Here is a 27190-nt window from a genome sequence, read left to right on the forward strand (position 1 = left end):
CTTGATGAAGACAGGTCAGCATGACAAGCATCACCTAGGGGATGGTGGTGGGTGAAGAATCTGATCAGACATGAAGGACAAGGAGTCCTTGCCAAACTGACAGCTTTGCTCTTGCCACATCTGGATTTTGCAAGGAAGTGCACAAATGAGTCAAAGGGAAGTTTCAGAAGCCTGACTAAAGTTTGGCCAAGCATAGCATCTTTGTCAAGGGACAGGCAGCCTCACTTGTTGGTGGCCATGTAAAGCGGATCACATCTCTGGGTGGAGGGGAGGATTCCCAGGGAGGGAAGGAGGCACTGATCTGGCCATGGCACTCGGGATGCAAATGTGGACGCCTTTGTGGCCTCAGTGTCATACTTTGTATCCTGAGTTGGTTTGGGCCTTTTGACTAAACCAATGTGGAAACTAATCTTAGAGCAGCATGTGGTGACTGGGGTAAGGAGACAGGCTTTGAGCAAAGGCCTGGATGTAGTTCCCAGTGTTGCCCTCACTAGAGGTGTAGGCTTGGGCCGTGGAAGCTGGAGGTTCTTCATCTGCTGAAGTAGGTGGTCACTGTACTGCCCTTAAAGATGTTGTAAGGACCTGGCGAGCTATAGAAGACCTAAGCTGTTTTTGTCTTCTGTGATTGTTTGCTTTTAAAAACAATGATCTGACAGCTGTTATTGGAGTATATATGTATATATGTATGTAGTTCTGTGTGAGCATGTATGTATGTGTGTATGTATGTATATGCATGTGTGTACATGTGTGCATGCATGCTCATGTGCATATATGTGTATCTATGTGCATGTGGATGTCTGTGCATGCTTGTACATGTATGTGTACACTTGTGAATGTGTGTATTATATATGTATACGCATCATAGATGTATGTACATATGCACATATATATGTGTATGTGTGTATCTATGCATGCATGGGCATGCATGTGTGTACGTATGAGTGTTTGTGCCTATGTATGTGTACCTGTGTGTGCAGATGTATGTGTGAATGTGTTTATGAGTGTGTATGTGTATGTGTAGGCATGTGCATGTATATGTATGCATGTGTGTGTGGTGTGTATTTATATGTGCATGTGTACATGCATGTGTGTCCATGCCTGCATGTGTATGTGTATGTGTATCTGTGTATGTGTGTGTATATGTGTGCACTTGTATTTCTGCGTGTGTGTGTGTGTGTGTGTGTGTGCGTGTATGGAGGGGCAAGGCCACTGGCAAAAGACTTGACTCTAGGAGTAGAGAGTTTTCTCCCTAGCAGCAGGGCAAAGGGAGTGGAGATGCTTGGAAGGAAAAGAAGGAACCTGGTTCTGCTCTCTGGAGAGGGCCCCCAAAGCCCGTGCAAGGCTCATTCTTGAGCTGCTGACCTCAGCAGCAGAGACGGGGCAAAGCCAGAAAGGCCAAAGGCAACCAAGGGTCAACCTGCAAGCAAAGAAATGTGCTCAGTTAAAAAGTGACTCGAGCCACCCTTTGGACTAGAGGCCTTGTTCTTCCTCCTTCCCCACGTGCTATCAACTGGTGTGCAGCTTAACTATTGACGTTTAAAAGTGAGTTAACTTCTTTCTTACAGATGAATTGCAATTAATAAATGTGGAAGGAATGAGAGACGAAGATGATGAGCATCAGAGGACTGCAGGGAGCATGGCTGAGGCAACGTCACCAGCGGACAGTAGAATTAGCAGACAGAGATCTAAGCCATAAACAGTGTCTCTGTGTAGCCATAAAGCATCTCATCAAATATTTAATGGTTACAAAGGAAAAACAGCGAGTTGACAGGGTAGAACCCTGGCAGGCATCACCCTAACCAAGAGATCGAGGTTGGCATGACCAGGCACAAGGCACACTGACAGCCCGCACCCACTGGCCTGGCCCACCGAGAAGGCACACCACTTCGGTGGCATTGTCAAAAAGGCACTGCCTCAGTCCGATGCAGGGAAGATGTCAGGCAGACCTAGGTGAAGAGGCTGTCCACAAAGCGACAGACCCATCCTCTTAAAAAGCACCATGACAGGCAAGGGGGGCTGAGGCTCTGCCACAGGAGGAGACGGAGAGAGGTGACCACCAAATGCACGTGGGAGCTGGAACAGAGGAGGGCACTGCTTGTCATCCAGCTCTCGGGAACATGGTGAGGTGAGTCTCAGCTCTCATAAACGCACTGTGATGAGTGGAATGCCAGCGTGAGAAGAGGCTGGGGGTGGGGAGGCCTCTTTCGTAACTCTTCCGTAAGTCTCAAATTATCTCAAAATGAGACGCTTTCGAAAGTGAGTTCATGAATAGAAATAGGCAGTGGGCAGTGTGTGTGTGACCCTCCAAGCATATTCCGTGGCCCTTGCTGGAATCCGGCTTGTGCTGACTTAGGAACAAGTACTGTGGATGAGATGGCACCACCATGAGCACCTTCTGCAGGGTCTTCTGGAGGGGCAGGGAAGGGGCTACGTGAGCCCTGGGGTGAGAGACATTTATAATCTGAGGATGACGCATCTGAAACCAGGCCTCTCCCAGACAGTCCAGGCCCTGTGGCCACCAGGTCTGTGCTTACACAGGCCAGAAATGCTTCATGCCCACAGACACCTCTAGGGTCCTCTACAGCTCCTCCCAGAGTCTGAGAAGGCGCCTGGGATGTAACCTGGCCAAAACGGAGCTCCAGTTCCACCCACCAGCAAGCCTGCTTCTCCTCTGTCTTCCCCAGGTCAGAAAATGGTCCCAAACCAAGAACTCACTCATCGTCTTTTCTTTTTGCGACAGGGCCTCACTCTGTCATCCAGGCTGTAGTGCAGTGGCACAATCATGGCTCACTGCACCCTGAACATCCCCAGCTCAAGCGATTCTTCCACCTTAGCCTCCCAAGTAACTGAGACTGCAAGTATGTACCACCACACCTGGCTAAATTTGTTTTTTTAGAGATGAGGTCTTGCTATGTTGTCCAGGCTGGTCTTGAACTCCTAGGCTTAAGTGATCCTCCCACCTCAGCCTCCCAAAGTGCTGGGACTAGTGGTGTGAGCCACCGCCCCTGGCCTAAAAGTCATCTTTGGTTTTCTGTTTCTTTTATGCTCCGATGTTTGCTCTGCCTCCAAAATCTACCCTTAGTCCATCACTTTTTCTTCCTCTGTCCCATCATCTGTTCTCCACCAGGCAGATAACCAAGCCTTTTAAAAACTCCATCAGATTTGTCCCCTCCTGCCTCGGACCCCTGCAATGGCTGCTCACCTGGGTTCAGCCTCCCCTGCCTCTCTTGCCATCTACTAACCTCCGAAAGGTCCTCTTTGTCTCCCTCTGTGAGCCTCACTCCTGCCCTGTCTTCTCCTGCTAAGCACTGGCTGCTTCCCTCTCCTCACCCAGACTCAACCCCAGGGACACCTCCCTGACTGCTGCTCGCTAGCTCTCCTTCCTCATCTCATCCTCTTTCCTCTGCAGTCCTTATTCCTGCCTGGAATGCTCTTCATTGATCCCTGTGTTTATTGACCCTGCTCTTCTAACGCCCATCTGTGAGAGCAGGGCCTTCTCTTTCACTGTTTTATATCTCAAATCTAGAACAGCACCTGGCACACAGTAGGTGTTCAATAGACGTTGCTCAAGTTAATTGCTTAGTCAATTAGCCACTTTCCCTTCTTTAACTGTAGCCCTCCCGTGGGGCAGAGCAGGAGCTGGGCAGGTAAGCTGGTCCGGAGGAGGTTTTCTGGAGGGAAAGACAGCAATAGAAACTGTTGGCCCTGTGGCTGGGTCTATGGGGAATGGTGAGTCACTTGGGGTGACTTAGGTTCACCTGGGAGCCCGTTAATTCCTCAGAAGTGGCGGAACTCTTCCCACCTGTTAATGAACAGCCGGTGTGGGATTTGGGACCCCAGCCCCGTACTCTCCCGGAGCCAGTCAGTGAGCTATTAACTATTCTGGACCTGGCCTGCCAGGTAATCATGCCACAGGGAATGTGCTCCGCATCCTGGGAAGTGGAGGAAGAAGAACCCGACCAAATAGCAGGGCGCAAAGGAAGGGCCCGCCTTGGCCACTGGAATGAATGCTCCTCTGTAGTTTTACTGTTTTGGTCACTTCTGTGGCCACTTAGGGTGTAGAGGGAATGAATCAGGCGAGCTGTGCTGGCAGCAGGCCACAGAAAGTGAAGGGACGGCGTTTGTTGAGGGGGACTCAGGGACTTCTGGGGTGAAGGAAGAGGGGGCTAAGCCTGGCAAGGAGCAGGGATCAGGACAGCAGGGCACCTGGCTGGCTGGCCCAGGCATGAGATTTGAAACCTCATCTCCTGGTGATCCATGGAGCTTGAGTTCTAGGCCTCTGTTCATCCCTCACATTCCTGGGTGACCAGCTGATCAGCCAGCCATGGGCAGGTGGCAGAGTCCTGGTCACAGATGCAACCAGCCCGGGGACATCCATAAGCCTGGAGAAAACACAGCTCAATGTCGAAGGCAGGGAGGCAGCCAGCTGGGAGAGTGGCAGCCCCGGCCTCCTTCCCTCCTCTGGGAGTGTCGCTGCTGTGCTCTAGGGACACTCATTTGCAGTTTATTTACTCACTAAGTTATGACAGTTTTAAAGAGCACTCTTTAATTTATCTCTATGTCCAATTTCAGTCCTTCCAGTTCTGGTGAACCTTCCTCCATCCCCACCTTGGTTACTCAGTCCACGTGGGCTCCTCTTTCTTCTTCGCCTCTCCACCTACATTGTTCTGGATGCTTCTCAAGCTTTTCTTCTGCTCGACGGGCCCTCTTTTTTGAAGTGTCAGTTTGATGTTTCGCAGCTTCTAGGGGTTATTTTCAGGGGTCTTTTGCAGGTCTCCTATTTTTGCCCTTATTAAAAAATATCATGGGCTGCTCTGGTCTCAAGGTTGCCATGCCCTTGTTCATTTCCTTGTGAGTACGTTTCTGCCATTCTCTGAGATCTTGGGTGGGGAGCCACCTGGAGGCTAGGTGAACAGGGCAAGGGCACCGCCCCTTCCTGCAGGAGCCCCTCCCTAGGGCCACATGTGCCCTTTCCTCCACTTGCTCATGAGTATTTCCCTTTAACTGCCTTTCTTCTTCAGCTGAGGGTTCCTGGTTGTGGGAGCATGTTTCAGACATGGCCCTCTGTCACCTTCTCTGAAGGCAGTCGCCTCTAACAGGATGAAAATGAATAAAGATCAAAAAGATTTTTAAAGTGGTAAAAGTACAGAATGAGACATTTTGACAAGGCTAATTTTATACGACAATTTGGAAGTAGCTCTGTCAAATGGCTATGTTAAATGTACATGCGGCATATACTTTAAAATTGCCAAATAATACAGAAAGTGACCCAGTTCTGTTCCCTTCCAGATTCAGAAGGGAATTGGGTCATTCCTCTCCAAAGCAGAAGGAGAGTTTTCTGCTTTGTGAGAGTTCTAGGAGAAAATTCAGGTGGATGTTTCTGTACTCTTGGAACGGAGGCTAAGACTGGCAATAATGCTGGAAAACAGTGCTGAAGTTTGATAGATTTAGCCACATACAATGGCAAATGACAAACTCTAAAAGGAATTCTCGTAAGACAGAAAAAAATGAAGAAAGGAAGGAAGGAAGGAAAGGAAGGAAGGAGGAAGGAAAGAAGGAAGGAAGGGAGGGAGGGAGGGAGGAAGGAAGGAAGGAAGGAAGGAAGGAAGGAAGGAAGGAAGGAAGGAGCACCCTAATAGGGCAAACAGCATGTACAGGTTAGAAATAACTGTGAAAGAACCAGAGGGCACTGGTGGGCCAGTCAGGGACAGACAGACCTCCCTCTTCCTGGGGCTGGGCTGGGCTGGGCTGGGGTGGGGTCCACAGGTGCAGCCCTGGAGCTGTGCTTGCCTGTCTGCATCCTAGCATCCCTGTGTGTTCCCTGAGAGCTGGCAGTCCCCACTATGAGATTCTAGCCTGGAAATGTGCTATAAGGAAGCTTACAGCTACAAAGCATTAAAAAAGCAAGACAGAAATGTGAAAGGAAAATAAAAACCTCAATTCCCTCTGCCAAAAGAAAAAAATAAACTGAAAGCAGAGTCTGCAGGAAGCTGCCTTTCCTTTTCTTCCTAAGCAGACAGAGACAGATAAAAGGTTAAAGATCTCCACTCTGTGTTCACCTCATCTTTGTGTAAAGAGCCAATTTACTGAGCACGGGATGAACACATAATTAATTGACCACTCCCCTACATGCTTCTTTTCTCTTGCAACACGTGGATTCAGTAATGAGACCATACCCTCCCTCTGTCCCCTCCAGCCAGCTATTCCCCTTTTGGCTAAGATCAGGTGTAAATACTGAAGCCCTCAAAATCTTCTTTGGAGAAAGACACAGACCTCTCTCCCTGGATGTGTCCTTAACCTTGGCAAAGTAAACTTCTAAATTGATCGAGACCTGTCTCACATACTTTTTGGTTTACAGAAAGAAATGCAATTTCAGTCACAAAGGGAATGATAAAATAAGTTGTTACGCATCCATAGAAAGAAGATGTTAACATGGTAAGCCCTGTATTTATTAACCTATGCTTATGTTAAGTAAAAACAGGCTATACAGTCACAGGTGGAATACGGCCACAAGGAGAGAAGTGAGAAACGTATCATTTTTTAGATTTGTTTCCTTGATTACTAGTGAGGTTGAGGATATTTTCCCATTTAGGGGCTACTTTGTGGCCTGTGAATTGCCTGTTAAATCCTCACCCATTTCTTCTTTTCTTATTGGTTAGAAAGACATGTTTATGCAACACAGATATTAACCATTGGCACATTACTTCTATTGTAACCTATTTTTTCCCTGCCTTCAATTTGTCTTTTAATTTGTTTAAGGAGCCATTCATTTAGTTTTTGCAATATTCAAATCTGTCAGTCATTTCCTTTATGGTTTCCAGGTTTTGTTTCCTGCTTATTAAAAGCCTTCTTCACCATGGGATTTTAAAAATATTCTTCCATATTTGGCTCTAAAACTTTCATAGATGTTCTAAATGTTTAGCCCTTTAATACACCTGTTGTTCATTCTTGCAAATGATAAGAAGATTCTAACATTGGTTTCAAAATGGATCATGAGTTTTTCCCAAAGCCGCTGTTGACCTTCCATCTTGGCTTTGAAAGGCCTCCTCTAATACTAAATTTCCACATAAACATGAATCTTTCTGGATTTTCTATGTGAATTACTGAAGTCTTTTTGGAGCTTTTTGAAATCATCTTCAGGATTCCTTTGTATTTCCTCTTTCAGATGAACTTTCAAATCGGCTTCTCAAGTGTCAACATCCCGCTGGGATTTTCATTGATATTAAACTGAATTTATAGATTTTGCAAGCAGAAAAAAAATTACTTGAGTTTTTTGAGAAAAGAAAAGTTTTAAATGGTTGTTTTCAGATTGTATCACGATGTCCCTACCTCCGAAGTTGCCCAAGTTGTCAGGCTTGTGGGCCTTGGAATGAAGGATGGGGAGCATGGGGCTGCTGGAGGCGTCCAGCCCTGATTGTGTGTCCGGGACAGTGAGCCCCGAAGTGAGAGGGCCATGTGCTAATGGCACAGCCAACTTCATGCCCTCGGTCCAAGGAGAACTAAGGGACGAGTTGCAGCAGGCGCAGAGGACTCAGGCGAGGTCAGGAGGACGCTGGTGCAGAGTGTTGGGCGTGGCTCCTTCCCAAGTGCCTTGCACTTCCCAGGCTGGGCTGAAGTGGGGTCGGGGGCGACTCGAGTGGGGACTGAAGTAGCCAGCCTTGGCACCTACCCACGGCAAATAACTGACTGGATTCGGTCCGGTTTTTTGAGGAAAGGTTTATTCCTACCCATTGTATGCACAAGTGCAAATTCAAACCCACGGCTTGCCGGAGTCTGGGCTTTCTCGAAGATCAATTGCTCCCATGCTACCATTTGCAGTTTGCCGGTCTCCAGTAGACGATTTCTGAATATTTTAATCCACTTATTATTAACCATTCACATGTGCACTTAGCCTCATTTTAAGCGATTACACCTGTGGGTCTCACAGGCCAGCTGTATTTTTAGTACGCACTGAATAAAGCATGACAGTTGGGGTGTGATATGCTGGCCCACCTGCCATGTCGAGTCATGGTAGCCGCACGCTGGCAGAGAGGACGGAGCCTGAGTGCGAGCCCCGGAGGCCTTGGTCTTGCCCAGGCTTTGGCCCCAGCCCCTGCCAAGGACCTAGAGGAAAGAATTTCAACGTTGAGGCTTCCTCCGCCTCCCGTGGAATCAGGACGTCGACTCAGCGCTGCAATTGCTGGGAGGTGAAAGGCGTGTCCCTGGCGGTGCGGCGCCTGCGATGCCTCTGGAGCTGATTCCCGTGCACAGACGCTCGCGGTGATGGGGTCGGAGGGGGAAATCCAGGCTCTAGAGCAAGCTGGGGCTGGCTTGGGACCAAGGCGTGTCCTTATTCTGTAGCTCCGAGAGCTCACAGGAGGGGGCTGGGGAGGAAGCGGACAGGCGGGGTTGGGGGCAGAAGAAAGCGCCCACATCAACTCGCTGGCACGAACCACTTGTCCTCTAGAACGGGAATCCCTGCCGGGTGAGGGAGGCCGGAGCTGAGCCGCAGCCCCAGGAAGGGCGGGGCCTCTTCAAAGCATTCCCTCCGCAACGCTCTGGTAGCCCTGGGACTCCAGCCTCGCCTGCCAGCTCCAGCTCAAAGGGCCTCTGTCTCCCTCGGGCCTGGGGGTGGGAGTAGCCTCAAGATAATGGAGTGCATGAGCTGAGGCCTCATTCGGACCTCTAGCCACGCCACTTTAAGAAGAGAACAGAGGGCCAGGACCGGGAGCGGGACTGGGCAGAATCACACAGCCAGCCAGGGGCTCCAGCTACAGTCCCCCAACCAGCCCAGGCCATCCCTGACTTCCGGGGGACACTGGTAGCTGTTTTAGCTCTATGGGTGTGGGGAGTGGGGAGCTAATGCAATAGAAAACTTGCCGCAGGTATCATGCAAAAGAGGCCAGAAGGAAAATTTTAAAAGTGGGACGAATACAGTATAGAATGCTAAGCTAATATGCGTAAACATCTTAAAGCAATACATAATTTTTAAAAGAAACGTCAGGCCAGGCGTGGTAGCCTGCAATCCCAGCACGTTGGGAGGGAGAGGCAGGAGGATCCCTTGAGCCTAGGAGTTTGAGACCAGCCTGGGCAACATAGGGAGACCTCGACTCTTAAAAAAAAATAAAATAAATGTCAAGTACTAAAAGTAATTCAAGGTATTAAAAAAAAAAACACTGGGGAAGAAACCTCACTTAGGTGCAAGTTTCAAAATCATAGTAAAGCAAAGGTAGCAGATGTAAACCAAAAATAAAATTCTAAGACTCCCCCAACCATCTGAATGGACCCCTCCTTATGGCCAAAGGAATTCCAAAGTTAACCTGAAAAACTAGTTTAGGCCATGATGGGAAGGGGGGGTGGTGAGACATGTCTCATTATACCTGCCTCTCTTTTGGAATTCAAGAAAAGATGACCAGTGTTAACATCAACACAGACCTTAGTGTCTGATGAGAAACAGTTATCAATTCTCTCTGAAGGCTGCTACTTGGAGGCTTCATCTGCATGATAAAACCTCAGTCTCCACAATCTCTTATAGTAACCCAGACATTCCTTTCTATTGAAAATAACTCTTTCAACCAATTGCTAATCAGAAAATTCTGAAACCTACCTATGACCTGGAAGCCCCCACCTCCCCCTTCAAGTTTTCCTGTCAGGACCTCCTGAGGCTGTGTCACAGGTGCATTCTTAACCTCGGCAAAATAAACTTTTTCTAAATTGATTGAGCCCTGTCTCAGACATTTTTGAGTTCATACAGAATATGAAGAATCCACCAGGACAATAAAACAAAACAAGACTTGCCACTATCTCTAGGTAAATAGAGTCAGAATTTAATTGAATTAGAGAATACCTAACTGGTGCCCACTGAAGAATCTGGCAGAAATTTGCTTGATGAGTTGGTAGGGAGAAATCCATATACCCCCTGAAAATTTGTATAAAATTGCTGGGCACGATGGCTCACGCCTGTAATCCTACCACTTTGGGAGGCCGAGGTGGGTGGATCACCTGAGGTCAGGAGTTCAAGAAAATTTGTATAAAATTGTCAATACATGTCCACATCTTTATTTTTGTGTGCATAATATCCAGGTCCCCTGTTGGATTTTCAAATGCATTTACTATCACTCATCTTTTCCTGAAAGTATAGTGATGCCTGTTGGGTTCTGATAAAATTCCTTTTGTTTCATTAGGGATGTTTTATTCCTAATCAGCAAAAGCTGGTTTTCTATACAATAGGAATATTATTTGGCCATAAAAAGGAATGAAGGACTAATACATGCTTCATACAATATGATCAAACCTTGAAAACACGCTAAGTAAAAGAAGCCAGACAGAGAAGATCACATATTATATGATTTCGTTTATATGAAATGTCAGAGAGTTTTGTTGCTTTGGTCTACAGGGATTGCAGATGGGGCTTGGGTGGGGTAGTAGCTAAGTGTACAGGGTTTCTTACTGAAGAAATGAAAATGTTCTATAATTGAATCTGTTAATGTTGCACAACTTTGTGAATATACTAAAAACCATTCAATTATACACTTTAAATGAATGAGTTGCATGGTACATGAATTGTATCTTAATAAAGCTGTTAGAAAAAAAATTAAGTAGGTCAAGCACGGTGGGTCATGCCTTTAATCCCAGCACTTTGGGAGGCCAAGGCAGGCAGATAACCTGAGGTCAGGAATTCGAGACCAGCCTGACCAACATGGTGAAACCCCATCTTTACTAAAAATACAAAAAAAAAAAAAAAAAAAGCTGGGTGTTGTGGCGCATGCCTGTAATCTCAGCTACTCAGGAGGCTGAGGCAAGAGAATCGCTTCAACCCAGGAGACGGTGGTTGAAGTGAGCCAAGATCGTGCCATTGCACTCCAGCCTGGGCAACAGGAGGAAAGAAAAAAATTAAGTAAATGTGCACAAACCAATGTGAGGAAAACAGTAACAATAAAAGTCAACCAGAGACATATAAAGAGAATTAAATAAGCAGTGACTTTCCAGATTCCTGGAAAAGGAGATTCAACATTTTAAAGACAAATTTCTTTTAAATTAATCTACCGATTCATTTCAAGTCCATTCAAATGGAAGTGACTTGAAATTCAATAATTGGTTCTGAATATCATCAGCAGGAATACGTGTTTGAAAATACTGCAGATTTTTTGAAACAAAAAAGCAATGGTGGTTATTTGTATTATCAGATGTAAAACATATTATAAAAGTACAGTGATTGATGAAAGAATCCTTCAGGGCACACAAAAAAGCAAATAGAGCAGTGAAGGAGAACAGAGAAACAAAACCAGTCTCATGCATACCAGGCCCTTTAGTAGGTGATAAAAGTGGCATTCCAAATCAATGAAATGAGTTGCAGTTCACCCTTGGACAATGCAGGGGTTAAGAGCACCCCTCATCTCCCATGCAGATAAACACTTCTGTATAACTTTTGGCTCCCCCAAAACTTAACTACTAATGGTTTATTGTTGACCAGAAGCCTTACTGATAACATAAACAGCTGATTTACACATATGTTGCGTGTTATATGTATTATACACTGTATTCTTACAATAAAGTAAGCTAGAAAAAAACAAATGTTATTAAGAAAATGCGGTGGCTCACGCCTGTAATCCCAGCACTTTGGGAGGCCGAGGCGGGTGGATCACGAGGTCGAGAGATCGAGACCATCCTGGTCAACATGTTGAAACCCCGTCTCTACTAAAAATACAAAAAATTAGCTGGGCATGGTGGCACGTGCCTGTAATCCCAGCTACTCAGGAGGCTGAGGCAGGAGAATTGCCTGAACCCAGGAGGCGGAGGTTGCGGTGAGCAGAGATCGTGCCATTGCACTCCAGCCTGGGTAACAAGAGCGAAACTCCGTCTCAAAAAAAAAAGAAAATGCTAAGGAAGAGAAAACATATTTACTATTCATTAAGTGGAAGTGGTTCATCATAAAGGTCTTCATCCTCATCATCTTCTTGTTAAGTAAGCTGAGGAGAAGGAGGAAGAGGAAAGGTTGGTCTCTCTGTCTCAGTGGCGACAGAGATGGAAGAAAATCTGCCGTAAGTGGACTCTTGCAGTTCAAACCCTTGCTGTTCAAGAGTCACCTGTATTTGGCAAGTAACATTGGGCTTTATGGCCAAAATCAGAAAAATTTAGATTTCTTCCACATGCCTATCCATCAGAATGAATTCCAGAAGAAATAAATATTAAGATTTACGAAATAAAACGTTAAAGGAATTAGAATAAAATATAGAAAACTAATTCTATAAACTTAACATAGAGATGGCTGTTGTTGGCCAGCAGAAAAGGTGGACTTCCCATAAAAGCTAAAATTCCCACATGGTAAAGGCTTTAAAATAAATGATGGAATGAAAAAAATGGTTTAAAAATTTCAACATTAGAGGATATTTTAAGATCTGAAATATATAAAGCATTCCTAAATTCAATAAGGAAAAGATACACATACACGTATAAGACCTTTCAAATATTATCTATGTAAAAAAATACAAGAGTTGGATTTAGCCCGAATTTTTTTTTTAGATGGAGTCTCACTCTGTTGCCCAGGCTGGAGTGCAGTGGCGCAATCTCAGCTTACTGCAACCTCTGCCTCCAGGGTTCAAGAGATTCTCCTGCCTCAGCCTCCTGAGTAGCTGGGATTACAGGTGCATGGTGCCACTCCCTGCTAATTTTTGTATTTTTAGTAAAGATGGGGGGGTTTCACCATGTTGGTCAGGCTGGTCTTGAACTCCTGACCTCGTGATCCCCCTGCCTTGGCCTCCTCCCAAGTGCTGAGATTACATGCATGAGCCACCGCGCTCGGCCTATCACAGAATTTTTTTGAAAGTGAAGTTGAAGGCTCCTCAGCAAGGAATACACTGGTTGGTTTAAAGCAGAGTGTGAAGATCCCAGGTGCTAAGTGAATACTCACCACGGAGGGATCTCGGAAAAAGGAGAATCTGAGGCCCCGGAGGGACAGGATCATTGTTAGAGGGCACTCCTAGGTCCCAGGCTCTCTTTCAGGACTTTTGAACACTGTTATCAAGCTATCACTGAGACCCAGAGAGATTAAATAATTTAACCAACATCACACAGCAAGTAGGTGGTGAAGCTGGGATTTGAACCCAGCCATCCTCCTCCAGGAGTGGGCCGCAAACCACTGTAGCGCAGCTGCCAGGCAGCGGGGTGGGCTTTCCTCCATTCTGTTTCCCATGCCAGAAGCCTGGGAGCTCCCTGGACCCCTGTTCCTCTCCTGCCCGCACCATCCAAGGCTGTCTGTGCAGCAACAGCGGGCCCCTGCAGGGCATGCCCACCCCAGCCCTCAGGTCTTTCCCAGCTGCGGGACTCTCCACCAGCCTCTACTCCCCCTCTGGCCCCCACATCCTGCTTTCCAAGCAGCAGCCCTGGGTGATCTCTTCACAGTGCAAATCAGATCTGATTGCTCCAGGGCCTGAAACCTCCCAGCAGCTCCTATTGCAGCTGGTGTCCAATCCTGTCCTTTGGATGGTGCTGCCCCTCCCAGTACCCACCTTTGGCCCTCACTGGCCTTGTGCTTCCACCTCATGGAGCAGCAGGGGCAGTTTCCACTGACTCTACACCTGGCTGACCCCTACTCACTCTTAGATGGCAGGTTCTCACCTCCTCTTCAGAGATGCTTTCCGCCAGCACCAGCTAGGAGGGAGTCCAGGATGCCATTGGAGGAGCCAAGGAGGACACTCCTAAGACTTCTTGCTTCCAGCAGCGTCCCCCTCCGGCACTGGCCCCATGGCAGCCTGGGCTCTGTGGGGCTAACGGGCAGCACTGTTTGCTCCCTTCCCAGAGGTTTAATTTCAAAATCAGGTTGGCTACAGTCCCTTATTCCCATCCTAGTCTTACCAGGCTCTGCAAACTGACATTTTGCTCATTAACAATTTGCCAGAAAAACCTGAACTGCCCTGAATTCATGTAGCGGCAAAACTTGATCTGAATTGACTGAAGCCATTATAGTCTTCACTTGTCCTAGTCAGTGTGAATACTCATAATTGTCACCATGGGAAAGCTGATGCAGACTATCGGGTGCTGCCTCAACCCCTGGAGGGAGTGTTACACAATACAGGACGTGCACACTGGGTGCCTTCTAACACTTCATGGAGTCCAAGTTCAGATGCCATCTGTCCGGGGAGCTCAGGGCTCCCTCTTTCATCTTCCAACACGTTGCCTCTCTTGTCTGTTGTCACTCCTTGGCCTGGTCCTATGGGGCTGGCACAGAAGCTTGATTCTTGAAGGGGTATGGGAGGGAGGAAAGATAAGCATGTGATTTCACTGTCATGTTTTATAGAATAGTGTCACTTTAAAAATTCGGAAAGGACGGAGAGTGAGCAAAAGAGAGAGAGGAAGCACACAAGAGCTTCTGATTCATGAACACTAGTGAGAGCAGCCCATCCCACATCCCCACGGGGATCACAACTCCAGCATGTGAGAGGCCGATGGCCACTCTGTGCCTGCAGATGTGACACCCCGACGGCATGCCCATGGGCACCCAGCCTGAAACTAATAATCTGAATATAACGGATATGTTTGGCTCTGTGGCCTCACCCAAATCTCATGTCAAATTGTAATCCCCAATGTTGGGGGGGACCTGATGGGAGGTGATTGGATCATGGGGGTGGATTTCCCCTTTGTTGCTGTTCTCGTGATAGTGAGTGAGTTCTCCTGAGAGTTGGTTGTTTAAAATTGTGTGGCACTTCCACCCTGCTCTCTCTTCCTCCTCCTCTGGCCACGTGAAGATGTGCCTACTTCCCCTTCATCTTCCGCCACGACTGTAAGTTTCCCAAGGCCCCCCTCGCCATGCCTCCTGTACAGCCTGCAGAACCGTGAACCAACTAAATCTCTTTATAAGTTATCCAGTCTCAGGTATTTCTTTATAGCAGTGTAAGAACAGACTTATACACTAACCAGCAAAATGAGAGATGATTTCTTTATTAAACCAAAGGAAAAGGCACCGTATGGTTCACAAATGTTAATGTCATACAAAGTCGAAGAAGGGCTACAGAAATGTTCCAGATTAAAGGGTGGAATGACTAAATGCAATACCTGATCCTAAGGATAGGATACCTTTACCTAGGGATAAAGGGCTGTGATCTACGCAATTTACCACGAAATGATTCAGAAAGAAATTTTATGTACAGGTATATATATGTTTGTATTTGTGTACATGTATAGATATGCATATGCATGTACACATATATACACACACATATATATAGTCAGAGAAGATGATAAAGCAACTGTGGCAAAATGCTAGCGACAGGTGACCCTGGGTAAAGAATAAGTGGGCATTCTTTGTGCTATTCTTATTGTTACCATTTTCCTTCATTCTTTCATTTCCAAATGAAAAGGTAAACATCTGTGCGTATCTTACCCCTCAACATCTCCCATTTAATCTTCGCTTCTTGCTTTATTAGCATTAATATCTTGTTTCACAGATTCCTCAGTTTTCTAGAATTTTGTTGAGATTGCTTTGCAATGTTTACTGAAATGTACATTTTGCTTTTGTAGTCAGTAGTCTCAACAAATATGCTCTTCCTCTGTGAGTGTAGTTTCCTGGCAATTTCTTTAATTTTGTCCAGGGCAGAGCCTTCGGTCTGTGTCTTCTCTGATCTAGAATTTTTTCAGGCCCCATTTCCCCCTGCTTACTCCTACTTGAAGAACCATATGGACCCGGTGCTGGTTGGTAAACAGAGCGGATGAGTGCCCCTCCCTCTACCTCTTGAGAGGAGGGTAACTTGAGCTAACCATTTCTTGCCAACTTCCTGGTGGCCTAGAGGCTTTCGTGTTGTGAGCCTCTGCTGTCCTAAGAGTTGGGTCTTCCGAGAGCCTGTGGTCTGGCTGTTCTTCCACAAAGGCATGAGTTTATTCCTGCAGCTCGCAACAATCTGCAGGGTTTTCCTCTGGCAAGAAAAACCATAACCCAAAGTGCAAGGCCCCTGGGTCTCCTAGGCTCCCCAAGTAGGCCACTGTAGCCTCTCAGAGTTCTTGGGGCTGTTTAGCTTGCAGGGAATTGCAGTCTCAAGGTAGTGCTGGAGAAGAAGCATAGGCATGGGGGAGGAAGACATGAGATAGCTGGCTGCCCCACACAGCTATCACACGCTGATGCTCAGGGAAGGCCTCTGATGAGCTGTTGAGCAACACTTCCAATTTCCAACACTGTTGAAATTTCACAGTGTTTCACAAGATTTGCCTCCGCAATGTCTGGGTAGGGGAGACTGTGTCAGGAGTGGCTGAAATTTGCTGTCAATACTAGTATTAAACTGTGTCTATTCAAGCCACGAAACACCTCGTGATGCCAAGAAAAGAAGGAAGAAAGGAAAAAGAAAAGAGCAAAGGGGAAAAGAAAAATGAGGAAGAAAAGAGGAAGGAAGAAGAAAAGGCAAGAAGAGAGGTGAAAGGAAGGAGGCAGAGGAAGAAGGAGAAAGAAAAGAAGGAAAGAGGGAAGAAGAAAGGAAGATGGGAGAAAAGAAGGGAAGAAAGAAGGAAGAAGGAAGCAGAGGGAGGATGGAAGGAAAGAAGGTAGGGAGGAAGAAGGAAGGAAGGAAGGCAGGAAAGAAGGGGAGGAATAGATGGAGGCTGCTAGGGACAGCAAGGTTGGGTGAACAGTTCTGGGTCTGGTCTGTGAGCAGCTTCCTCTCTTCAGTGTCATCTCACCCCGGCTCACTCAGACACCTTCTGAGCAGAGCTTCCCATCACTTCCAGGGTTAACATCACATTCCAAAGGTTCTCTGTGGTCTGGTTTCACCCTGCAGTGAAACAAATTCTGGTTTAACAATGGACATAATTCTTACCAGGCCATTGGAGGTTGGTCCCTTGCCACTATGGGGGTGGGTGGGAAGCGGAGCAGAGAGCTAGTCCTGTCCCGCTGTGGGAGAGCTGTGAATCTTGCTGGAGGAGACCACAGGGGTGCCAGGACGGGTCTTGGGAGGGACAGGCCCAGGGAAATGTGCCCGTTGGGGCGGGAGGTGGGGTAGGGCCCAAGGTGAGCTTCTGCAGCTGGTTGGGGGCTTGCAATCTGAAGGTTTAGGAGGAGCAAGCAGAGCTTTGTGCAGATAGAGACAAAACTCTCGTGGGACGTCAGAGGAAGGCTAGGGGGGCGCAGAGGGTCACTGCAAAGGGCACCAGAAAAGAGTTTAAGGGAATAGCTGGTGACCAACAAGGAGTGTGGGCAGCAGGGAAGGGACCAACAAGATGGTGGAGGTGGAGCCCCAGTGGGAGAGATGTGAACCTCCTGGGCCTGCCGGGACAAAGAAGAGGAAGCCACTCCCAAAATATGTCCACAGAGCTGGATGTGGGGACAGGACAGCCTGGGACTTCTATCCCGCCAGCCAATGTCAGAGCTTCCCATTGTCCTGCAGGACTTCAAGGGCGAGGGCCCCTAGAGGTGAGCCTCCTAGGACACTGAGCAGGTCGGAGGGTGAAAGGGGATGGAAAATGCAGGGTAGCTCACCTAGGTGTCTGTGCATCTCCCATTCATATGGGTGGTGGTCAGAATGGGAGCCTGCAGAGGGAATGGAAGTGGCATCTGCTGAGAGCTGCCTCTGCAGGGAGCTGTTCTGTGCACCTCACATTATGAAACACTCAAAACTCATTGCTCTCTATGAGCAAGGGATTATTTAGGGCTCCATTTTGCAGAGGAGGAAGTTGAGGCATAGTCAGTGTTCCATGAGATGGCCACTCTCATCATCATTGTGTACCCGGGAAAGCCAAGGACAGAGAGAGCCACTACCTCACCTAGGAAGAATAAGCTGGGATTTGAACCCAGGAAGCCTGGCACCAGAACTGAGCCCCTCCCTACTGCCCCTGTTCAAGCCTGTCCAGGATTGTACCAGGAGGCTCTTTTGCCATAGCCGAAATGTTCTTATTCTTATCTTCCATGCCCACTGCCTTGATTGCCCTCAACCCCTTTGCTCCTCTGCCTCAGCTCAAGCCCCCCACTTTGTCTAGACCTCTTTGTCTAAATCTCCCAGTACTTCCCATTAGTGGTCCTGACATGCGGTCTGAGCCAAGCCCTTCTGTAGCTGCTCTTTGAGGTCAGCAGAAATTCCCCAATGTCAGCTCTTTGTCTTGTCAAGTTCATGAATTTCCCCATGCACTTCAACCACCTGTATTAGTATGTATATAATCTTGTTCTTCAAATCAACTCCTTACTGAAATATATTTCTTTAAAAGGAAATGGCCAGGTAAGGTGGCTCATGCCTGTAATACCATCACATTGAGAGGTCAAGGCAGGAGAATCACTTAAGCCCAAGAGTTTGAGACCAGCCTGGGTAACACAGCCAGAACCCATCTCTGCAAGTATTTTTTTTTTTTTTTTGAGATGGAGTTTTGCTCTTGTTGCCCAAGCTGGAGTACAATGACACAATCTCAGCTCACCGCAACCTCCGCCTCCTAGGTTCAAGCAATTCTCCTGCCTCAGCCTCCTGAGTAGCTGGATTATAGGTGTGCGCCACCACCCACAGCTAATTTTGTATTTTTAGTAGAGATAGGGTTTCTCTATGTTGGTCAGGCTGTCTTGAACTCCCGACCTCAGCCTCCCAAAATGCTGGGATTACAGGCGTGAGACACCACGCCCAGCCAAGAAATTTTTAAAAAATCAGCTGTGTATGGAGGCGTGCACTTATGGTCCCGGAGCCACAGGAGGCTGAGGCAGGAGTATCACTTGAGCTCAGGAGGTTGAGGCTGCAGTGAGCTGTGATCGCATCACTACACTCCAGCCTGGGCAGCAGAGCAAGACCCTGTCTCAATAAAAGAAGAATTATAAAAAAGATAATATCATATCTCTCCCATAAACGGAAAACAATTTTTTCTAAATACACCTTAAAATGAATAGAAAACCATTAAAATTAGAAAGACACACCCATAGACGGTCTGCAATCAGGAACTTTCCTTCATAGCACCACTTGAAATTGTACAATTATTTGTTATTATTTATATGATGGGCTGTGAACATTCAGTCTTTCAGTGATGAGTAGAAGAAAAAGGAAATAGCACGGGATGATGAAAAAATACTAAAGAAGGAAAAAAGTACAGAGGAAGAGTTCTCTGAAAACAATCTACTGAAGACTAGATGGAGATTTTAGAACACTTCTGAGTTGCAGTATGGATAGGTATCTCCAAGTTGATTGCCATCTGCTGTTATTAGCAGCTTCTCCAATACCTTGGATTTTGTTTTTTTTTTAAGACAGGGTCTCGCTCCCTTGCACAGGCTGGAGTATAGTGGCACAATCATAGCTCCGTGCAGCCTCTACCTCCTAGGCTCAGGCGATCTCCCACCTCAGCCTCCCCAGTAGCTGGGGCTGGGATTATAGGCATGAGCCACTACACCTGGCTAATTATTTTGTTTTCTGTGGAGTTAGGGTCTCGTTATGTTGCCTAGGCTGACCTTGAACTCCTGGCCTCAAGCGATCCTCCCTCCCCAGTCTCCCAAAGCACTATGATTACAGGTGTAAACCACTGAGCCCAGCCCCAAACTTTGTTGTTCATTTGAGTTTTGATACAGGTTTTCAATGGGCAGTCTTTTGTTTGTTTGCTTTCTTGTTAGTTGTCTCTCATTCTTGATGTCTACTCCATTAAGGCAGGGCAGGAGTCTATTTTTTTCTTTTTTTTTAGACGGAGTAGACGGAATCTTGGTCTGTTGCCCAGGCTGGAGTGCAGTGGCACGATCTTGGCACACCGCAAACTCTGCCTCCCAGGCTCAAGTGAGTCTTCAGCCGCAGCCTCCCAGGTAGCTGGGATTACAGGCACCTGCCACCATGCCCGGCTAATTTTTGTATTTTTTAGTAGAGACGGGGTTTCATCATGTTGACCAGGCTGGTCTTGAACTCCTGACCTCAGGTGATCCACCTACCTCGGCCTCCCAAAGTGCTGAGATTACAGACGTGAACCACTGCACCCGGCCTTTTTTTTTTTTTTAAACCCCTAGATGAATAGTCCCTGCCTGGATGAACGTGGCAAGTTTCATCTTGCCCTGTGTTATCAAGAAGTTGAAAAAGGTTGCAGTCAAAGCTACTAGAGTCTTTTCAATGCACAGATTGGTTTGTATTTATTGACATAGTGAAGCTTTAACTTTTTTTCCAATCTAACCCATTTACCTTTTCCCTTATTGTTTCAATCTCTGGTTTCATGTTTATTAAATTCTCTCTTACCCCCAGGATTACATTAATATTCACTGATATATGCTTCTCATGTTTTTATGGTTTCATGTTATGTATGAATCTTAAATCCATCTAGAGTGAGAAACAGAAGCCTAACTTTATTTTATTTCAAGGGATTGGCCATTTGCCCAAACTGTTTATTGAAAAAAAGCCTATGATTTGCACACTAATCTGAAAGGTCATCTGATCACATATTAAATGCTTACATAACTTCCGGTGGGCATGTGGAGTTCTGATTCTGTTCCACTGCATTCTGGCATCAGGAATTCAACATTTAAAAGATTTTTAGTTTTAACATCTGATAAGACAAATCTCATTCCCTGCTCCCCTGGTTTTCTTTTCAAATATTTCTTGCTAGAAAATGGACATTTTTGCAATATTATGTCTTTCTCTCCAGGGACACGTGTGTGTGTGTGTATATGTGTGTGTATATGGATATATACACACTACATTTGTGTATATATATATACAATTTGTATATACATTTGTGTGTGTATATATACATATATATATACACACTACATTTGTGCTTCTAAGGTAAGGGTTGGAGCCTTCTGGTTTTAGGTCCTGTACGTGTTTCCTTGTTTAGTTTACTCCTAGGAATTTCTAATTTCTTACTGAATTGTGAATGGGACCTTTTTTTCCCCAATATATTTTGTTACAGCTATTTTGGGGCACTTGGCAAGCCACAAGGTTTGTATATTTATTTTGTAACTGGCCACCTCACTGAATTCTCTTTTCAGTGTGAATAGCTCCTTTTCCCCTGTGGTTTTCTCTGGATGTTTGACTTCTGTGCCTCTTGTCGCAGAAGCCAGGCTGCCCAGGCTGAGTCCTGGCACTCTGCGGGGATAGCCGACCCTCCCCGAAAGGCCCTGGGAGGAGGTGGAGGAGGCGTCGCACCCTCCACCAGCGTTAAGGGATCAGTCTCCAAACAAAATATTTTTTCCATGAAGGAGGTTTTTTTTTTTTTTACGTCAGTTGGTATTTTGGTCAGGAATTACAGAATGTACTTCACAACAAGTAGAAAACACGCTGCTCTTTAAAACCAGGCTTTTCCAACAAGATCAACAACAAACGTGTTACTTTTCTCACACCTTGGACATGTAGGAAAATGTGTACTCAGGCAGCTGGCCGGGCGCCCGCCTGGGGAAGGTGCCAGGCTGGATGAATGCTCCGGGGCAGGGGCTCTGCTTGTCCTTGTTTGCCAGCCTTTGAGGAGCTAGCTGCTAAGAGTCCCTCCAAAGCCCATGGGCACCCTGGTCCTTGGAGCGCAAGCCAGGGCAGCTGGCAGCTTCCACCTGGAAGGAGGGCTCCACCATGCAGGAGGGCTGGGCTCATGTCTGTGTGTTTTGTTTGCATTGTCTCAGTAATGAGCCACATCGCACAATAAGGAAGGTGCCTTCTTCCTCCTTTTAAGAAGAGAAACTGAGCCTTCACATGTTTAAAGTATTTTCTTCCAGGCCTTGTAGACGTTCAGGGACAGAACCTGGATTTAAACTCTGTTTAAGCCAGTGATTCTCAAAATTGTAGTCTCAGGACCCCTTTACACTCTTAATGAATAAATTAAAAATTGCTGTAGATCTTGATGAGCTTTTTTTAAAAAAATGGTGAGTTATACCTTTTGGTATTTAATGTATTTGAAATGAAAAATGAGAGGCTAGCTGGGTGTGGTGGCATGCGTCTGTAATCCCAGCTACTCAGGAGGCTGAGGCAGGAGAATGGCTTGAACCCGGGAGGCAAAAGTTGCAGTGAGCTGAGATCTCACCACTGCACTCCAGCCTAGGTGACAGAGCGAGACTCTATCTCAAAAAAAAAAAGGAAAAGAAAAGAAAACTGAGAGGCTTATTTGTTTTTTATCTATATTAGGTTGTGTATATTTTGGGGGTACATATGATATTCTGATACATATATACAATGTGCAATGATCAAATCAAGGTATTTGGAATATATATGATCTCAAACATGTATCTTTTCTTTCTGTTGGAAACATTACAAATCTCTTTTAGCTATTTTGAAATAGACAAGAAATTACTGTTAACCTATAATTTCACTATCATACTGCCAAATACTAGCATTTGTTCCTTCTACCTAACTATTTCTGTATCCCTTAACCAACTTTGGAGGAACTTTTAAAGCACAGGAACACATGCTGTCAGAGTGGTGACATTACAACACCTGCCCATTGGCTGGTAGAGCAATGACCTCGTCATACCTGTTGGAAGTTGCTGCCATGCCTCCAAGACGGAATGAGAAAGAGAAGTAATATGTCAACATTGTCACGAACATGGTTTTCACCTTGAAGATGCCCTGAAAGTGTACTGGGGCCCCAGAGCTCTCTGGACCACTTTAAGAACCACTCGGTCCTCCAAACTGCGGAAAACAGGTGACTTGGTGAGCACAAATCAGGACAACTTGGAGTTTCTGTGCTGGAAGGATGGCTTCAGAGGAGCTCATCATGGCCAGGAAAATGAAGGAGGATGAGGAGCTCGTTGATGAGGAAGGAGCCAGCACAGCTCTGCTGAGTGGCCTCTTGTGCAGACAGGGTTCCTAGTGCTGTCCGTACTTCCCCCATGATGGAGACACCAGGGCCACTGCTGCCCACAGAGGCTAGAGAAATGAAGGAGCTTGTCCAAGGTCACACCACCACTGGGGAATGGCTCTAGAAGACTGAGCAGGTGGAGGGCCCTGCTGAGATGACCTTCAATTACCTGGCCAGCCCTCGACAGCCCAGGCTCCTGATGTTTGGTTGACAAAACAGGGAGTGTTAGGGTCCAGCCTGTTCTAGCACCTTCTTCATCAATCAGCAAACCTCTAAGCACCTACTCTGTTCTGCAGGTGAATCTGGGAACTGGACAGGAACTACCAAGTGAATAAATACAGAATGCCAGCCTGTGCAAGGTGTAGCAGACGGCGTGCAAAGACATCACTCTGCCCTCTGTCTTTTGAAGGAGGTACTCTGTAATCTAACCACTCAGTTGTCCCCATCTGCCTGCTAGGTGACCCTAAGGCTCACCTCATGCTCCTTCCCACGCAGCCTTTCTCCTCGCGGTTTCCTCTGCAGGGGCTGCCCTGCTGCCTCCTTTCTTCCCCAACTACTCCCAGCTCCTGAAAGCTGTCCTCGGAGGCCCACAGCAAAGCCTGCGCCCTCTCCAGCCCCACCCCTGGCCAGGGCCGGTTACACCTGGAGTCAAGTCGCCTTCTCCATGTTGTCCTTGCCCAGCTCTGGGATGCAACCAGAGTTGTCCTGGCAGAGTGTCTCGCACCATTTGTCCCAAATAAGTTGGTCGTCCCCCATTCCACAGGCCTCCCTGCCCACGAGGGGCCAGGTCAGATTCTGCCTTTTCTCTCCTGTTCTCCCGGCTTCTGTCTCAAGGAGAGCAAGGCTCTACCCTCCAGATGTCAGGACATCCCCTCAGCTAGACTCCCGCCTGCCCCACTGCCCGCCTCTAGAGGCCATGCTGCCCAGTGACCTAGCACAGGTGGTTCACAGGCCCTGTCGTTTCAGGAAGGCCTGGCTCAGCCGGGGAGGGCAGTGGAACGGCACACACAGTGCTAAGAGAAGGGGCGCTGGAAAATGCAGGAGGATGAAGAGGACGGCCCCGGAGGAGAGTGGCACTGAGCTAAGGGAGATGTGGGGGTCAGGAGAGCAGAAACACGTGGTGAGGGGCTGGGTCCTTGCAAAGGCAGTCGGTATTGCCATAAACGGGAGGAGGCATCAGGCCTGGGAACCGAATGAATCGCACAAGCTACTTCCTGTCTCTGAGTCTCGGTTTCCTCTTCAGGGAGGAAATGGGAGTGATAATAAGACCGGCTCCTTGTGGACCTGAGAGCAGGCGCTTCAGTTGCGCAAAGGCTGTGCTGGCTGCCTCTGACGCCCCCGCCCCCTTGGCAGTTTTTCCCTGTCCCGGCAACAGCCACAAAGGCCGCCTGGGAGAGGACGAGGCTCCCTGAGTCCCGCCGCACCGCGCCCTCCACGGAGGATAAATGGAGCCTCAGGCCACGGGCGCGCGGCAGGGTCAGGCTGCTCCGCAAACCACTCACGTGTTCCTGCCTTTAAAGGGCGCTTAAGCGCCCGGGCCTGCGCCAGGGCGCGCAAGAAAACACACAGCCTGGAGCTTGAAGAAGCCTTTCTTTCTTCCTTTTAATCAGTCACTCCCGGGCTTTGCGTCTCCTCCCCGCCCCGCCCCGCTTGCGGGAATGTTATGAATGGAATGTACGGATTCCAGCCTGTGCGCGCGCGTCCAGGAATGCAGGCCGCGGCGACCTCTCGACGCAGGGCCAGCCCTTCGCCCCAGCGCCACAGCCTGGGATCCCAGAGCCGGCTCGGCCGCCACGAACACTCAGGTCCACGTGGCCTGACGTCTTAGTGGGAGATTCAGACGGCAAGCATTCAAAGTGAGGCGAGAGAGCCAAGCCTGGCCGCCGGGACACACCGGGGCCACGCTTACGCTTCGGCCCTGGGGATGTGCGCAGCGGCACACACGGGGGGGGGGAGGGGTGGGGGGGTGCACACGCAGCCTTTGCATGCACAGAAACACCTCAGGTGGGGCACACAGACACACACTGGTGTACACACTATGGTCTTTTCAAACTGATGCACATAGTAGGGGCTTTTTGCACACAAAGAGACCTACACTCACATACCAGAAGCTTGCACACTGTGCACCCCTACCCACATATAACTCCAGTGGTGTATACACAAAACATAGCTGGTTGTGTATCCGAATAAAAAGGGCACACATATCCATGGCACAGCGTGCACACAGGCACAAATAGTGGAGTGTTGCACTCACGAGAGACCCCAAACACAGCTTCCATCGCCTTGGCGGACAGAGAGGCTTACGGAGAACCCGAAGTCCTGGACCAGAATGCCAGCCCCTGGCTCCCTGGGCTGGAGGGGAGAGCTTGGTTCCTCCCTTCCGCTCAGCCCCCACCCGACCCAGCCTGGCCTCTCAGAACTGAGTCTCTTGCAGATGTGATGGGCTGGGAAAAGCTGCAAAGAGAGGGCATTGAGGGGTGCAGTGGGGGGCCTCCTTTGGGGCTGTGCTAACTCAGGTCCTTGTGTTTGTGTTAAACTGTGACTCGAGGGGCTAAGGGACTGGAAGCCGTTGCCTGGAGAACTGGAGTGTCCACAGGGGCTCCAAGGCTGATCCAAGCAGGGCCAGGCCTCCCCAGTCCAGCTCCTGGCCACGGGTGGCTGCCAGCCAGGCCTGTGTCCATGCCAGCTCCACCACCTCTCTCTGGACACCGTGTTCTCTCTTGGGATACGGGGCAAACGTGAGCATCCCAGCCCCGTGGGAACCAGGGCATCCTGCCAGCCCTTTCATTCATTCACTTATCCATCCAGTCATTTATTCATTCATTCAGGAACCATTTGCCGACTGCCTACAACATGCCAGGCACTGCACACAAGGCCGTTGGGACACTCTGCCTCTGTCCCCAGTGCCCCACAAATTTCCAGCTCACAGATAGGTTTTGTTTGGCCTTGGGATGATTTTAAAGCTTTTAAAATAATAAAATAATATAATTTTAGTAATATTAAAATGTCATATTAATTACAATTAAATATGTGAACCCTGAAAATTTGAGACAGGTCTCAGTTAATTTGAAAAGTTTGCTTGGGCTCTTTCCCCAGGTTCCCAGTGTTCTGGCAGGTAAGGAACGTCGGCTCTTCACCTCTCAGCGTGGCTTGCCTGAGGCTCACTCCACAACCCTCCAGCTCCTGGGGTGGCCGCTGCAGCCCACACGTCTCCACAGGCGACAGACCCACCGTCAAGCATGGGAAACTCGACCTGACTAGTGCCAAACGTTCACAGGAGTGTGGTTAGTCAAGTTTCCTAAATATTTGTCACAGCAATGGGCTAAAGGCCCTGGAAGAGGTTAAGTTGGGAAACTGCAGATTGCCAAGAATCAAAGAAGGACTGAGGTGTCATTTACTTTGAATGAGGCTCTTGCAAATATTCATGATATTGCTGGAAAACCGGCTTCAGTCGGTGCTCCTAGAGAACATCCATTTGGGTGCAAAGTGTCGGAGGACAGACATTAACAGTATTTACTGAGAGCTCATCAGATAAGTTGTCATTGGAAGGAATAGTGATACAAAGAGCTGAATGCCAACCAACTGCCAGTGAAAACTACATGCAATGAAAAAGATTGCAAATAGAAGAGTCTTCCAAACCTGTGAGGCTATCACAACAACTGGACAAAGTTGTAACAACCAATTACAAACCTGTTGCTAATCATCAACACAATATTGAGTATGAAAGGAAAAAGAAAGACGATGGAAAGTGAACTCTAGCTGATAAACAACATGTTTTAGACATGCTATTTTCAGCCTTTGAGAAACATCAATACTGTAATCTTAAGGACTTGGTGGATATCACAAAACAACCTGTGGTGTACCTGAAGGAAATTTTTTTTTTGAGAAGGAGTCTTACTCTGTCGCCCAGGCTGGAGTACAGTGGCACAATCTCAGCTCACTGCGACCTCTGCCTCCCAGGTTCAAGTGATTCTCCTGCCTCAGCCTCCCGAGTAGCTGGGACTGCAGGCGTGTGCCACCATGCCTGGCTAATTTTAAAAGAAATTGGTGTTCAGAATGTAAAAGGGATCCACAAAATCACATGGGAGCTGAAGCCAGAGTACAGACACTACCAAGGAGAGGAAAAGAATGACTAAGAAGACTCCTAGCCAGCATGCTAGTGAAACAACTAGTGGTGATGACAAGCAAAAGGCGCTGACACTGGAAGGCTTGAACACCGCATGTTAATAGGGGTTAAGTGACAGTACTCTCATTTCTCTCAGCAATTTTTTTAAACCTATAATTCTTGTAAAGTTTCTTAATTTTTTTTTTGAGGAGAAAGAACAAATTTATAGACTTAACTTATATTAAACCAGATTATTCACAATGGGAGTGAGGTTGGAGGATTATGAGGTTTTTACTTAAATATTAGCTTTTAAACATGTACAATTAAGAAATGTTTTTTAAATGAGGACTCTCTACCCTTGTTGTATCTCTGAGGAGCTGAGGTAATACAGATCAAAGGAGA

The 27190-nt window shown here is 47.5% G+C and overlaps 1 pseudogene; it reads left to right on the forward strand.

Annotated features, from left to right (window-relative positions):
* Positions 1–16182: 16182 nt before the first annotated feature.
* On the forward strand, positions 16183–27190 carry LOC105733412 (general transcription factor IIF subunit 2-like; annotated as a pseudogene).

This window comes from Aotus nancymaae, unplaced genomic scaffold (assembly GCF_030222135.1).
Source record: "Aotus nancymaae isolate 86718 unplaced genomic scaffold, 86718_ANA_hifiasm-v0.15.2.pri h1tg000046l, whole genome shotgun sequence".
Classification (NCBI taxonomy): domain Eukaryota; kingdom Metazoa; phylum Chordata; class Mammalia; order Primates; family Aotidae; genus Aotus; species Aotus nancymaae.